This window comes from Chinchilla lanigera, unplaced genomic scaffold (genome assembly GCF_000276665.1).
Source record: "Chinchilla lanigera isolate Chin_1 unplaced genomic scaffold, ChiLan1.0 scaffold00022, whole genome shotgun sequence".
Classification (NCBI taxonomy): Eukaryota; Metazoa; Chordata; class Mammalia; order Rodentia; family Chinchillidae; genus Chinchilla; species Chinchilla lanigera.
In genome coordinates, this window is record NW_004955423.1 from 5,699,327 (window position 1) to 5,715,759 (window position 16,433).

Genomic DNA, 16,433 nt, shown 5'->3' on the forward strand with positions numbered 1-16,433 from the left:
ATTAGTTTCCATTGAGAATTCCAAAGAAATTTGCAAATTTTGTCTTTTTCCTTTTGGTAACACCATTGCTGTTTTGAAGGAAGAAGTGTTATTGCTCTCACCTTTAACAGAAGAGGGCAGTTGTGGTAGTGAATGCATCTGGAAAAAAGGGCAAAAGTATAATGTTGGAAATTGTGTTTAGTTGTATAGCATCCTGAACTCACAAAGAATTCCTGTCAGCTCAGCACCTCTGAGTGGTATTTGAATTGGGTTAAGCTGGTGTGTACGTAGTTGTTCACAGCCTTTAGCTTTCCAGTGCCATAAACTCCGTGTTAAAACAAAAAAAGAAGGGCCTGTTTATAGTCACACTGTAGCATGTATTTTTGCTACTCCATTCAGATTGACATTTCTATTCCACATACATTTATTAAAAATATAAACTCTTCCATCCTTCTTACCGAGTCAACCAAAGTTAAAATGTCACATTCGTCCTTCTCTTTTTAAATCACTTGGATGTCAGCTTATTTGTGTATTTAATATACAGTTTAATTCTAAAGAAAAAAATGCTGCTGGGCTATTTTTATACTGAGGACAACTTCTCAGTGAGCAAAGAGCAGAACTAATGAGGACATCATCCTGCCAGTTTTGAACTTTGATCAAATTTTGACTGAGCGTGATGCCGACAGAAATTCTGAGAGGAAGTTCTTCTCACATATATTATGCACAGCGAGACTGGGTCCTCTTATGTCAAAATATGCAACTGGATTCTTGTAGTGAACAAAGAAATGGTTGAAGAACAAGAAAAATTCCTAAGTAGTGGCTCTTACAGAGTGGTCTGTAATAAATCAGAGATATGTGGATGGAGAAACATAGTCTGTATCTACAAGGCCCAGAGGGAATAGTGTTAGGCATAGGGCAGTTTGGGATTAGAGTTTTTTTCTCCATTTATTAGGCAGTTGTGTAACCTTGAACCCACTAATTATCCTTGCTGATTCTCAATAAGATGTGGACAGTGGCTGCTTTCCATTATTCTTATAAGAATAAAAAGTATTTGGCATATTGCATATGCTTAATAAGAAAAGGTGACTCATTATGATGGTTTGAGTATAAGAATTTAAAAAGTGAACTTACAAGTCATGGAAAGTTTCTGTCAGATTATCCCCATTCGAGAGGTCTCAGAATAGACTCATATTTCTTTATATGACTCTCACACTGAGGGAAAGAACCCTTCTAATGTGGCCTATGGAATGCTGAGGGAGGGCAGTGCTCAAAGAGGTATGCATGGTCTGTATAGATAGCAGCTGGCTGACCAATCTGATCTTCTCTTTGGAAAGTTTAAATTCTGGTCATACAATAAACGATGAAGTAGGAAGGATGTAAAACAGAAAGAGATCAGACAATAAACATCCATGAACTAGAAAGAAGAGAAGCCATAATGTGGTCATAATAAACAAACCAATCATGGCAAAACCAGTAAAGCAGAGTCACTGTCAACAGTTGGCCCATTGTAAAGGGAGAAAACTTAGCCATGAGCATTGGAGACTTCTGGAAGGGAAACTGTAGAAGAGGGCATGGGGTGTTCTCTATTACTATTGCCCTATTTGAGGTGCTGCATGACATTCCAGATTTTCCTCAGGCCTGGCTCTATGTCACCTTCATATCATTTTCTGTCCTTTAATTCCCTAGTTATGTTTCAATAACATCCCTTTACTTGAAGTAATTTAATATGTAGTTTGAAGAACCACAACTGATACCCATCCTGATCTGTGAATCAAAGACACTCTAGAGAGAGGAACCTACTATTTTCTCAAATCCAACTGAAGTTATAGATGTGTGAAGCTGTGTGGACTCTTTGTGAGAAATTGCGATGCAGTTTTGGATCATACAACAGGAGGCAGGGAGAAGTGAGAGGTGAATCTGGAGAGGTTGCTAGAGTTTTTTCAGGCAAAATGTGGAATGTGCAGGGACTTGGCAAACCACTGAAGGAAGCAGTGAAAGGCTTGTAAGATGGAGGATGATGTTAGAGTTGCCTTTTAGGTATATCACTGTGTTGGTTTCTATGTTAAATAAAAGGAGAGAGATTCACAGACTATTGACTCTAGACTAGCTTGTAATTGCCAAGTTTTTAGCTAAGGAAGAACCAGTGGTGATGGAAAGGACAGTGGCTGACAAGGAAATTTGAACTGAGTCGAAAGTGTTTAGCTGATTCAGAGACTGATGTGGGCAGTCAAAAATGGTTCCTAGAGTCTAACTGGGATGTCTCAGGGGGTTGCAGTGATACCGACCAGAAATAAAATACAAGAGTAAGACAGAGATTTCAGAGAAATTGATAAATACCATTTCTGAATGTGTGATTGAGGTAGGTAGAATTGTTGAGTGGGCAAATTGTATGCACAAATCAGAAATTCAGGAGCAAGATCCATGTTAGAGATAAAGTATACATTCACATTTATGTGGTAAAATCACAAATACAGAAAGAGTATATAAAGGGCCATGGAGGAATAACTAGAGGAAGAAACATCACTGAAGAGGTAGGAAGAAAAAGAAGACTCTTTGTCAAAAGGGGAGGAGAAGGCACAATTAGAGCGGATTAAAGGAAATCCGGAGGATAACTGAATTGAAGTCAAAGGGAAAACTTTATTCAGGAGGAAGTAATTATTAACAGAATTAAGTAGAACAGTGACTACAGAACAATGAGCTAGAAAGGAGCAGGTAGAAGGCACTGTGACTGGAAATGAATGAATACTGCTTCCATGAAAAGTTTAGCTGGAGATATGGTATGGGAAGGAGGGAGACAGGACTATCATTTGGGGTAGATATGGGGAGATCCTGTTTCCAAATCATTGGAATGGCATTGTGTTTGTAGGTTGAAGAGGAGGCAGTAGGGAAAGAGAAGTTGACTTGGGAAATATATATATGAGGGTTCTCCAGATTATTCAGTGAAGCCCTAGAGGGAGATAAGACTTAAAGGTAAGCTCACCCTATTCTCTGAGGCTGGAGGAAGTGTTAACAAGTGTGGTCCGGTACACAGTTATAGGTTGTGGTGGGTACAGTGAGGTGAAAAGCCAGAATATGAGACCGACTGGATTCAATTTTCCCAGTGAAGGGGACAGGGAGGGCAATGTCAACCTGTATGAATGAGAGCCTGGGCCTCTGGAAACTAGAGAAGGTCTGAGATTATCAGTTACTTTTAGGAGTCAGAGAGGAAGCTGCTTATAAGCAGATTATATGCTTATCAGAGCTACAAGGCAGAGAAATTCAGAAACAAGAAATGTGTAGTGATACCCTTCTGAACGGCTGACCCCCATAGTTCTCAGCTGTCTGTAACTGAGTTTGTATCTTAAACCACACTGAAGTTTTTTGTGTGTGGTCATTCAAATATGCATTTTCATGTTCGGATTTTAGATTTATTTCAAATGCAATATTGAAACGGGAGCTGTGAGGGGTTCACACCAAGATAGTAGTATTTGGGCTGGGCACTGTGGGGTGACTCCTAACCCTATCTCATATTTAATTTGGTTTTTCAACTCATGTCATATTCTCTTGTGGAGGGCATATAATTGGTTTTTAAGTAAAGTGAATTCAAAGTGAGGGTGGATTTAAAGTAATTTATTATCTGTTCTTGGGGTACCTTGGGTTACTCAAGAACAAAAACCATTGCTGCAGCTGTGACCACCTTTTTCCCGTCAGAAAAGATAGCTAAACATCAGATCAAGCACAAACATCTCAACCAAGCAAACTTATGATATTTAACTCTTGGACCCAACTGACCTGTTGGTTGCCACATCCTCATTTTCTGTGTTAACATCTAAAGACAGAGAAGTAGGTTTATATAAATTGAAGGCGTAGCTGAACAATTGCCTCGTGGTTCCAACTGAACACAAAATTTCTTTAAATATGAAAGCGTTAGCAGAAATCTTTTCTTGTAAAAAATTTTCACTGTTATACTCTTTCTGCTCGTCTAATTTCTAGCTTGACCTACGAAGAACTGTCAAGACAGCCGGCGAGGGGTTGTGTCGGAGGCAGTAATGGCTCCTTTAACAACAGAGAACAGAAAAATCTCAAAAGTGAAGCCTATTGTCAAGGGACTCACATTGCCCTGGCTGACTTCCAAGAGTGAGTTAGCTTGTATTAGGCTTGGGTTGTGTAACATTTAATTTTTAATGTGGCTTTTAAACCAAACTATTAAGTTTTCTAAATTTAACCACCGATGATGGTGGTATTTTTTTTAAAAAATTAAATAAAATGCTATTTGTATCTTTATAATAATTAACACAACACTTTTTTTTTTCCTTAAATCTCTTACTTTTCATTAAATTTTGCCTTTAAACACTATTTTAAATTTTCATATGTGACCATTTGGAGCTGGAATTCTATGTTTGCCACTATTGTGCTATGAATTTTTGGTCCACATGTCACTTTTAGATATTCATTTCGTTCAATCTAAAAACATTTACCAAAGAACTTGCCTCTAGATTTTAATTAGCAGATGCAGTATCTACATTAGTCTTACAAGTAGAGAGGCCAAAGTGTATTGATTATCAGGAATTATCTATTCTACAGAGGCCAAACTAACACAGAGAAGTGGCTTGTCATATAAACATTTTTATGAGCCAATGGAATGGCAGTCCTCATTTGAAAGCAACCAGTATAAATTTGGCCCGTACCACAGTGGGTGTGAAAATTGCAAGGTAAAATAAAACAGATGAGACCATTTAAGTTTGAAATGGAAGAACAGATCACTGGCAACAGCTATTTACTTTCACAGACACTAAAATAGGGTATTTTGTTGTGAAAACTATCAATACAGGGTGATGGATACCCCGCTTAAAGTGCCAATATGATGCCATTCTGAACTGCAAAACAATTTCATTACAAGTGTAGGGGGAACCTTTAAACATGACATTACGATGTGACTGTAATGTAAGATAACAATAGAAAAACAATTTCAGAGTAAGTGTACAGAGACTATAACCATGCAGTTAGAAGGCCACTGGAATGTGAGATTATAATAGCTCTACATTAAAATGGTGAAAAAGATATGGCCAATTGCTCTTTTTTTAAAGTGGAAATAACCTAGGCAACATTTATGCTCATGAATAATAAAGTCATAGGATGCATTTTTAGGGAGGGGGGCAGCTCAGCACCGGCATGTCCAGTTCTTATTCCCATTCTGGTGTGTATTCCCATTCTTTTCCCATTTCCTGAGGCTAAGTTGGAGACAGTTTTTGTCTGACCTTATCATTCTCCTTCAGCCATACCATTTGGAGGCTCATCTTCAAGGTCTAAACTACTTTCTTACATCTAGCCCTGTGACTTGGCCACATTAGCCACCTATGACATATAATTTGAGTTCAACTAGGGTGCTTTTCTACTGCTCATCTTACCTCTAGGTCCTTCGGTTATCACTGCACCTCAGCAGAAATCTCACCATTAGAAATGTGGTTTCTTAAATCTAAAAGGATTTTTCATTAAGAGCATTTAATAACTTAAAATTGAACAAACACTTATACATTTATAAAATATAAGTACCAGTTGGAGGGGTAATGTTTTAAACTTGAACAACCCAGGACCTTTGTCATCACACCCGCTGGAGTTGATATTCTCTTTCTTCTACTTAGCTGTTTGTGAATATGCGAAGGCCCTTCCTTACTTTACCTAAGTCTTGATTTTCTTATCTTCAAAATTAGTCTAATGACAACATTTAGTGCCTGATGTAGTTGTAACAGAAAATATATTTGTGTGTGAAATGCCTTGTACAGTGCCTGGCCAATCTGAGGGCTTGATAGTATTTTTTCATTGCAGATAGAAGAAGGAATGAAGGAATGGTTCCTGACCCTGGAGAGTGGAGTACAAGAGAGAGAAATGCATTTAGTGCCAATGACAGTGTTTGAGTGTTAATCACACTATATCAACTTGAATGGATGGAGAAACACCTAGTGGATTATCAAAGCACAGTTCTGAGTGTATCTGCAGGTAACTGACATGTAGGCTAAAACTGAAGTGGGGAGACCCACCCAGTTGTGGGCGGCAAACACCGATAGGTTCATAGCTTGGATAGAAGAAAAATGGAAAGAGAAGGGAAGTGTATCTGTTTTGAAGAGCTTCAGTCTCCAGTTTCTACAGCTTTCAATGCAGACTCACCCTCATGGCTCTCCAGTGAGCTTTGAGGTCTTCGACTTTGAACTGGTGTTGCATCCTGATCCCTTTTGTTCTGTGGCTCGTATATCCTGGGCTGAACTGCTGCAAGATCTTCTAGCTCTCCAGGGTGCAGACAGCCATGGTGGACTCTCCTGCCTTTCATCCTGAAATCCTACCTAATAAATCCCCTTGCATGATTATACATATATATTTCTTTTTTTTTTTTAAGAACAGAACATATTTATTGAGGGAAAGAAAGCTTCTATCCAAGAGAGGGATAGAAGGGAGCCCGAGTGGGTTGCCCAAGACTCTGTCTTTTCTAGGAGCTTTTATAGAGCAAGACCATGAGGTGAGGTGGGTCCATGGTAGGGGAAAAATGGATAAAACTGTGGTCAGCAAATAAGAATTGTTCAGATAAAACTGATTAAATAGGGAAGCGAGTCATGTAGCAAGCAGGCATGAATACAGAAAAGGGGCTTTTCCTGTAAGGGGTTGGGTCAGCACTCTTCAAGGTGATCACTACCTATTTAGAATATCAGTCTCTGATGTTTACACCCAGGGAAGTATGTGGGTGTATTTGTTTAGTCCTTTGCCTTGATGTCTGGCCCACAGCAAATACGTATCTTCTCTTTCATGCTGGCCCTTTCTAGGGTCTGGCCCTGTCTGACTGCCTATAATATTTTTATCTAACTCAGCTGCCTGTAACATTCCCCCCTCTGAAGTAACCACAACTGCCATGAGGGAGTAATGGACAGTGACCATTCTGGCTTCTGCAGGCTGAAAGGACTCATAGTTGTTGACTGGCAGTCAGAGATAGTTTCCAGAGGGTCTATCTAAAGGCCCTTGACAGACACTGGGCATTTTCATCTTGGGTAGGCGTATAGCTTTAAGTCTCCACCCAAGGATCTCAGTGGGGACCTCCAAAATGATACAAGAAAATAAAAACTCCAAACCTGAATGATATCTGGGACGAGTTCATGTTCTCTGAAATTGAAGAATGAGTTTTAGGAACAACTGAGGTTAAGAGCAGAATATATTTACTGAGGGAAAGAAAGCTTCTATCCAAGAGAGGGACAGAAGGGGGCCCGAGGAGGTTGCCCTATACATATATTTTCTATCTATTCTCTTCTTCCAGAGAACCTTAACTAATACTCAGTATGATTAGCAGGAGGGTCTTTCCCTAATATTTACCTACTTAAAATTTATTTTTGTGCCACTACAATTCAATTTGAATTAGAAAGTTTCTTAATCTTGATTATCTAAGACCTGGTGGAGTTTTCCATCTCTCCTTGCCATTCTGTACTTTTGCGTTATTATGTTTGTCCATAGTAACTGACTCACTGGGAACTGCTCTTTTTATGGTAGTGGGACATTCTGTCCTTGGAAGATGACTTGTGGCCCTGGCCTGAGCTATCTGTCACTGGACCTCTTTCCTCCAAGCCTCTGATTTGCTACCTTAAATAATCTCATCTTGGATCGCAACCAGGGCTGTCACTTCCTAATAGCTGAGGTTTATATAAAAGTGTATAAACAGGATTTTTTTATACCTTTGATCCAGTTTTAAATCTATTCATCTGTGTCATACTTGAAGGACCAACTCACTAGGATAAAACACAGTTTTGTGAGCACAGAATAAAATGTTTTCTCCCCAGATATTTTTTCTGATCAGGTTCTTGATTTGAACTGTGGTGTCAGTGTTTGTCTAAAGCCCTGATGGGATTGCAAAGCATTCTGCTGAAGGAATTACTTAGCTGTAAAAATATGTTCTTGTAGCACTTAGGTTTAACGGCCTCACTCACCATGCCATTGGATAATTTCCTTAAAAGTCCTTCCACAGGGATGAATCACCAGAAGAATAACTCACAAAACTTGAACTCCTTGAGATAAGGCCCATGTTGAATATACTTGCTAGTCTTAGCCTCTACTAGGCTGAAACATTGAAATTTACTTATAAATAGCTTTTGGAGTAAATTTGATGTGTACTACAAAACAGTCCACATTATCCCAGGCAGCATGATCTGGGGAGATTTGAAGTGTGATCCTGCAATGTGACTACTCTGCGTTGAGCCCACCATGAGCACTAACCATATAGGAAATGTGAAAATGAGCACTAAGGATCTACCACGAAGGTGGGGTTGGCGGAGAAATGTATTTTTTATGTGTCTACTGTAGATTAGCTTCACGTGCCTGACTTAAGTTCATTTAATCTTAAAATCATCTCTCAGAGTAGGCATCATCATGTGTATTTTACCAAGAACAAAGGTTAGAGGAGGTGAAAGATTTCTCTGAAGTCACATATGTGGAAGTGTCAAGGTTAGAATTTGAATGTGGCTGCCTGGTTTCAAATTCTCTACTATTCCTACTTTATCACACTGCTGCCCACTATGGGGATTTAATTACAGTCCTGTAAAGGAGAAGAGATGAGAATAGACTGGTGGCAAGGTAACCTATTATACAAGATGAACGAGAAGTACCAAAGCGTTTCAAGGAGGGGCCTGTCTCTATGGTGGCATTTGTCTTTTTCCTTTCTTCATCTGCTCTTTGGGGGTACTGTTTTCCCCACGGGGTGTATCTCTCTACCAAACCATAATCATTGCCTAATAAAAACTCAGTCCTTTGATTACTCACTATCTTCCAGATCATTTCTAGACTCATTTTCCCCCAGCAGACTGGATGACACTTCTTTTTTGTGTGTGTGATCTTTTTGAGACAGGGTCTTGCTATGCAGTTCAGGCTGGCCTTGAGCTCACTTTGTAACCCAGGCTGGTCTTGAACTCACAATGATCCTCCTGCCTCAGCCTCCCAGGTGCTAGGATTACAGGTGTGCGCCACCATGCCCGGCCCTGGATGACACTTCTTTTCTCTGCACCAAGTGTTGAAAGTATACTTACTCTTCAGGCTCACATCAAATTCACTTTCTGGGCGCTCTCCCTCCATCAGAATTAGTACTACCTTCTCCCTTTTCCCTCTGCAGATTGCTCATATACCTGTTTGATATTTGTTACCTATTGTCTAGCATGATACAGTATCCCAACAAGCTGTATTTTTCTTTGGCATTTGGGCATTTCTGGGCATATGTGTCACACTATTAACGAGGACCTGACTGGAGACAACTTATCAGCGAGATGAAGAATTCTCTTTCGGGAGCCAGGATAAGGTTGGGGAAGATAGAGAATCAGATGCTATATCCTAAAACCACCATTCCTCCAGTAGAAAGATGGGTTTCCTTGGAGTTTGGCCTTCCCTTCTGCTCCTGTGCATCATGTTTGTGACAAAAGGGGGTAGGATGAGGAAGAGGATATAATTAAAACATCTAAAAATTGTTTTTAGAGATTTTCTGAGATTATTAGGAGAAGACAGTAGCATTCTTGAGCGCAAGCCCTAAAGTAACCTTGCAAGAGCGTGGTGCTGCTCTTATGACACAATGCAGTGAGTACACTGAGCCTGCAGAGGTCACAGCCTGGCTTTGGGTCACCACAGACTTCAGCACAGCACCTCTGTAGCTGAGGTCTGCTGATTCTGAGGGGAAGGAACGCGTTCCATGCAAGAAGTCCATGATTTCAAACACATGATATATCATCAATAGGCAAAGGGAGCATCTCCCAAATGGATATACCGCTTCCTTTCAAATACGTACAGATTGTTATAACGAATAATATAAATTTTAAAAAAAAGGATTACTGAGTTCATAGTCATTTGTGCCATTTTGTATTTTTTTCAAATAACAGACACTAAGAAGTACCTATTTTTAAAGACATTTGGGCAAATATGAACCTTTCTAATATTGAAAAGGTGTTCCCATACTCACAGAAGCTGTGACTGCTGAGGGGTGGAGCTAGTGACATCTGGTGGTGACAGCTCCTACCAGTCTGATTAGCTCTGTGAGCTTTATGAGCTCTCCTGGCTCTTCTTTACCACTTAATGTACAAGCATTGGTGCTGATCATTTCATAAGTCACTACTGAATGAATGAATAAGTTTTGGGCTGGCAAATGTCTTTGCTTTCTACAATTGCATTCTGATTTATTACACAGAATACCAAGTATAGGCCAGTTTCCACAGAAACAAGAAAAAAAGCAAAACAGAAACATTTACCAGTTTTCATTCAGTTGGTACACAGGTGTGATCAAAATAGACAGCAAATGTTTAAGTCCCTGGATGTGGCACCATGTAACTTTTAGCCCTTTCCAAAAATCAAAATGACCATGTAAAGTGGACATTTTATATCAGTTTAGGACATGGAGACAGCCACAAGAGTACAAATACAGACACAAAAGAGGACTTCCAAACTATTTCAGAAAGTGGCGAGAACAATGCAATAAGTGGTTGAAGTTAGGGGGAATATTTTAAAATGGATTAATGGCAATGTGTCTTTTACCTTACTGATTTAAAAAATTAAATTCACCATAACTGTGAATCATGCTTTTGGTGATACTGTGATCACGTATTTTTCAATAATATAATTATGTGGACCAGCTCACATACTGCCATATGAACTTGTTTGTACTCAACAAGTCAGCTGAGAAGGTAATAATAATTTAATTTAGTGCGTTTCATTTGTGTCTTCACAATAAACTTTAATATACTGCAAGAAGAAAATGACCCATGGGTTTTGAGTTTCTTTTCCTAAGTTTAAAATGTAATTTTAACTTTGATTGAAAATAAAATGCCTTCACTATTGAGATCTTCAAAGGGGATAAACTATGTATGTGGAATAATTTTGATTAAACCATTTTCTGTGATGAGGTATCAGTTTTGGTTATGATATGAGCCAGGTCTTCTAATCTATTTTCACTTGTAGGCAAGAGGTATTCTTCCAGACTCCATGGGAAAGATCAATAATGACAGTTCTTTTAAAACTTCTTTTCGTCCTCACTTCTCAGGAACTAGGCAGCTCTAATTTATAAACACTCAATTTACACTCACACTATTGAAACATGAGGAAGGGGTAATAGGAGAAAATGGACTCAGGAAATTCAAAGAGAATCCCGGATGGTATAAGATGAAAGGAAGCTTAGGGATCATCATGATCCAACTTGCCCATTTTATTAATTTTGTAAGTTTCAAAATGTTAAGTGACTGATACAACAACAAATGTCTAATTAGTTCTAGAGTTGGACCACCAGATCTTACTGCCTCAAATTTCTACTTGCTGTGGTCACTTTATTTATTTATGTATTTTTGTATTTACTTATTTACATTCTTGCTATATAATCTAGTCTGGCCTCAAACTCACTAGCCTCCTCCTTTAGCCTCCCAAGTCCTGGCATTACAGGCATATGCCACTATGCCTGGCTTTTCTTCATACTTTGAATTTACCCAGGTTTTAACTCTAGCATCACCTCTTCTACCACTAGATGTTCTAGAGACTCTCCATAAAGATGTTCTTCATGGGTCCCTCTAGAGGCTCTTTCCATATGCTACAGGAATCTGATCTTTGGGGGCAGCATCAGATAACTCCATTGCCCTCTGGCTTCTGGTTGAATGTGATATGGCTGACTCAACAGATAACTAGTAGGTAAGAGGCGAATGAGATCAGTGCATTTATTACTCTGCAGGCTGGTACTGCAGGACTTTGGTGGCTGTGTTTGTTCTGAAGGTGACAGTTCCTGTCGGGAGACCCTTTCCCTCAGCTTTAGTTATCTCTTTGGGTTCTAGTAACTGCTCTCTTTCTCTGTGCCCTCAGTCCTGGCTCCTTAATTACGAGATGCTTTATTTCCCCTTATTGTTCTCATTACTGCTCTCCCTACATTTTAAACCATCCCTTTATTGAATTCTCTTTAATTACCTTTTTTGTTGTTGTTGTTTTGTTTTCTGGTACCTGGAATCGAACTCAGGACCTCATACTTGCCAGGCAGGCGCTGTGCCTCTGAGCTAAGTCCCCAGCTCCTCTTTAGTTATCTTGAGTACAGATATTTTTTTCTCGATTAAAAATTGATATGACCCCTTCTCTATCATTTTATTTTTTTCCTTTATAGCACAAATTACAAACCACATTCAACTTTGAAAAACTTATTTATTTATCATCTGACTTCCTCAAACAGGAACTTCTATGCCTTAGTGCAGTACCTGATACATAATAGATACTCCAAAAGTATTGTTTTAATGAATGGACACAGTCAAATATTTTGTTCAAAATTATTTCTAAGATCTGTACAATGAATACTGTAAAATGTTGAAAAATTGATGGACACAAATAAATGAAAAATATTTTATCATGATTTGAAAAATTAAGATTGTTTAAATAAATATATGGTCCAAAACAATGTATGAAATCAATATAATTTCTATCAAAGTCCCAATCGTATTCTTAAGACAAATAGAAAAAATCTTGAATTTATATGGAAATAAGTGAAAAAGAGCAAAAATAATACTAAGGTAAACAAAGTTGAAGGTATCACACTTTCTGATTTAAAATGATATTTCAAAGCTATGGTAATCAAAATAATATAGTATTGGCATAAAAAAAGACACAAAAAGTGAAATAGCAACTGGGATGGGAGAAAAGAAGGAAGGGAAAAGGAAAAATAAATAAATTATATATATATATGATAAGATAGTTATACTACTAATATTTCTATTAGTTCATTGAAAAGAAAGGTTTGTGCTTTTATATAGTTTAATCAGTTTTTTTTTTTTTTTTTTGGTTTTTCTCCGGTACCGGGAACCGAACTCACGACCTTGCGCTTGCCCGGCAGGCGCTTTGCCACTGAGCTAAATCCCCAGCCCCTAGTTTAATCAGTTTTTCATGCCTATATCTTGTAATCTGAGCACTAACTTTGAAGATAACAATACAGAATGTATTAACCATTGTTACTCTCCTACTATCTTGCTTTGAAATTTTGTATCATTTTTTTTGTTTGTTTTTAAATAAAAAAGTAGCACCCAAAAAGTGGTGCCAAAAAGCCAAAAGACAAAACAAGTGATATTTTAAAGCCATATTAAAAAAAATCAAAATGTATACAAACATCTATGATAAAATATTACAGTTAAAAATATGTATATATGGCAAAAAAAGAATAGAGAGCTCAGATATAAAACCAAACAACTAAAGTCAATTAATATTTAAAAAAATTAATATTTGACAAGGTCACTAAGAAAGCACAGTAGGGAAAAGATATTTTCTTCAGTAATAGTGCTAGGAAAAATAGATTTCCAAGAGCAAAAGAATGAAATCAGACTTTTATATTATACTATACACAACAATCAATTTGAAACGGATAAAAACCAAATTTAAGGCTAAAAACTATAAGGAATTCCTAGACTCAAACACAGGGGAAAAGTTCTTGGATACTGGCTTTGGCAATGATTTCTTTGGATACCTCACCAAAAACTGGGGCTGCAAAACAAAAAATAAATACACGGTACTGTTGCCAAACAACAAAATCTTATACATAGCACAGAAAACTGTCAATGAAATGGAATAGCTACAGATTGGGAGAAATGTTTGTAAGCACATATCTGATAAGGGTTTAATACCAAAATTTAGAAAGAACTCATACGTCAATAGTAGAAAAACAAATAACTTGATTAAAAATTGAACAAAAGATGTGAAAAGTCCTAAAATTACTAGCAGGTGTATGAAAAGGTGTTTAACATTAATCATCAGGGAAATTCAAAGTTAAAGCCACTATAAAATACATTCCACAACTGTTAGGATGGCTATTATTTTAAAAAAATCCACAGATAAAAATGGTGGAAAGAATGTGAAGAAATGGAAACTTTTATAACTTATTGTTTAGAATGTAAATTGAATAGTGATTATGAAAAATAGTACAGAGGTTTCTAAAGAAAATAAAAATAGAAAATAAAAATATGACTCAATAATTCCTATTCTGAACATATACCCTGAAGAAATGAAGTGATCATCTCGTAAAAATATATGTGCTCCTGTATTCATTGCATTATCAATCACAGTAATCAAGATATAAAATTAAATTAGTTTTTTTTCTACATCAATGAGTAGAAACTGTGGCAGATACAGCCTGGAGGACAGTATGTTAAGGGAAATAAATCAGACATAGGGAAAAAAATATATGTGTGAGTTAAAAAATTAAAACATACAAAGATATCAAAAGAGTGGTTGTCACTGGGCAGACAGTGGGAAAGGGAGGGAATGGGGAGATGTAGGTCAGAGGATACCAAGTAATAGATTAGTAAGATGAGCAAGTCTAGAGGTCTATTTCACAACACAAGGGCCGTAGGATTCATACTATGTGAGCAGATTTTAGCTGCTTTTGTCACAAAACCTCAAAATTTGGTAACTATGTGAAATGGTGGATGTTAATTTATTTTATTATAGTAACCTTTTTACTATCTATGCATACCCCATACTTTCATGTCATATATCTTAATTAATACAATAAAATTTATTCACACATTAAGGAGATTCTTTGGCTTGGGATGCAGCTTTGTGGCCAAGGGCTTGCTTAGCATATGTGAGGCCGTGATGCGAGAAAATTGTTTCACCATGAGAATAACCCTATAGAACTTTTAGAAATAAATCTACCTAAAGGGAAATTTTAATGCACTTCAACTACATTATGTATTCCATAGGCTTTTGTGGCTAGTAGCTACTGTTTAATATATTATTTCTATGGTAAAATATACTCCAGATCAATCTATTATTTTCTATTAGTTTGTAAGCTTCTTGAAGTCAGGGACCAGGTGTAACCTGTCCATGGTTATATGCCCCAAAGCTTTGCACACTGCCTGCTAGACAGGCAAGGTCTTTGTATTATGTTACAAACTGGTGAATTAGAGATATATTAAAGTATGATCTCTTTCCTTGAGGGGCCATAGTTTGACTGAAGAGATTGACATATGTTATGGTTTGTGTCTGGGTGTCCCCCCCAAAACCTCATGTGGTCATGGGGCAGGCTTTTAGAGTTTGATTGATTATCGGTGTGAGAGCTACACCCGCCCTGGGGTGGATAGTTTGCATATGTAAGGGAGAGCAAGAGGTTGCTTGCGGTCATTCATGGCTTTTGTGCTTGTTGCTTTGCTGTGTTCTGCCACCATGAGCTGTAGCCCTCTGCCATGCGCCACTCTGCCTTGTAACCTGCCAAGTATGGACTAAAACCTCCACAAACTGTAAGCGAAATAAACCTTTCCTTCCTTAATTTTGGGCATCAGGTATTTTGTCCCAGCAACGAGAGAAAAGTAACCGAGACAACATACAAAAACTACGATATAAGGTAGCAAGTGATATAAAGGAGACTGTGGGAAAAGTGCTTTCAGGATCACAGAGAATAGGAAAGGCCAAGGAAATGTCAACAGGTGATCTGGGTAGAGAGTGAAGGGGTGATAGTCTAGAATCTTCTTCTGAAGCTTGAAGCTTCTTATTCAGAAACATAAGTTTAAAACTGTGGATACTTAAGGGAACCTTTGTAAAATAATCCACTTAGAAGTTCATTATTATACACATATACAAAGCCTTCCTATTTCTTGATGCTGGTTTTATATTTTCCTTCTTTTATTCAGAAAAAAGTGAGAGAAGTAAAGAATTTTGAATCTGAATTTTCTGTTAACCATGTTCAAAAGATGATAAAATTTGTTAAAAGATGATAAAACCTGGTAATTGAAGAGTACTCTTTTTGAGCAGTATGAAACTTTGGTGAAATTGACTACAAGGGAAAAAAAAAATAAAAAATACAAAAAGAAAAAGAAAAAGAAAAAGAAAAAGAAAAGAATTGTTATATTCCCCACCAGAGGGAGACAATTTTTTTCTTTTTGCTTTTCAAAACCTAAATTCTGATTAACACAGATTTAAAGGGTACAATACATAGTTTACTAGGCCTGATTAATACCCAGGGGAAAAACAAAAAACTTACAATCTAATTTGTTTACTTTTGTCTTTTAATTTCAAATTATTTTCAATATCTAAGTTCTCTTTTGCCAGCACAGTAAATGCTACTTAACATTCATGGAACTTTAGGCACTACTTGTTATTTCAGTGTCAACTTTATCTCTAATTATATTAGTATGAATTCAAGTAGGACACTGATAATATGACAACATGGAATGATTTCACATTAATTATTTCCTGTAGTCAGACATTTACAAATCAACCCTAAGCTAATAGAGACAAAGGGCATGGTAGTGGTGGTGAAGGAGAAGGTAATGATGTCTTTTCCCACTGGCAAGAATGTAGATATTGGAATAAGCTGAAACCCAGTCAGCCAATCTCCAATAGACTGCAACTCTTTAAAAAATTAAAAAAGAATTTGGCTTACTATAGTTACTAATTTAGGAAAAAATGATACCTGAGCAGTTGTTCCTTTCTATGACATATCTATGCCTAGGACAATTAAA

At 37.4% G+C, this 16,433-nt stretch overlaps 1 long non-coding RNA gene across 1 annotated transcript in view; it reads left to right on the plus strand.

Moving 5' to 3' along the window:
* The window catches only part of LOC102017469, a 75,656-nt gene extending 69,354 nt beyond the window's left edge, over positions 1-6,302 (plus strand). The window contains exons 4-5 of the long non-coding RNA XR_260957.1: positions 3,952-4,095; positions 5,785-6,302. This is a non-coding gene — a long non-coding RNA (uncharacterized LOC102017469). The remainder of the gene's footprint in view (positions 1-3,951; positions 4,096-5,784) is intronic.
* Positions 6,303-16,433: the final 10,131 nt, after the last annotated feature.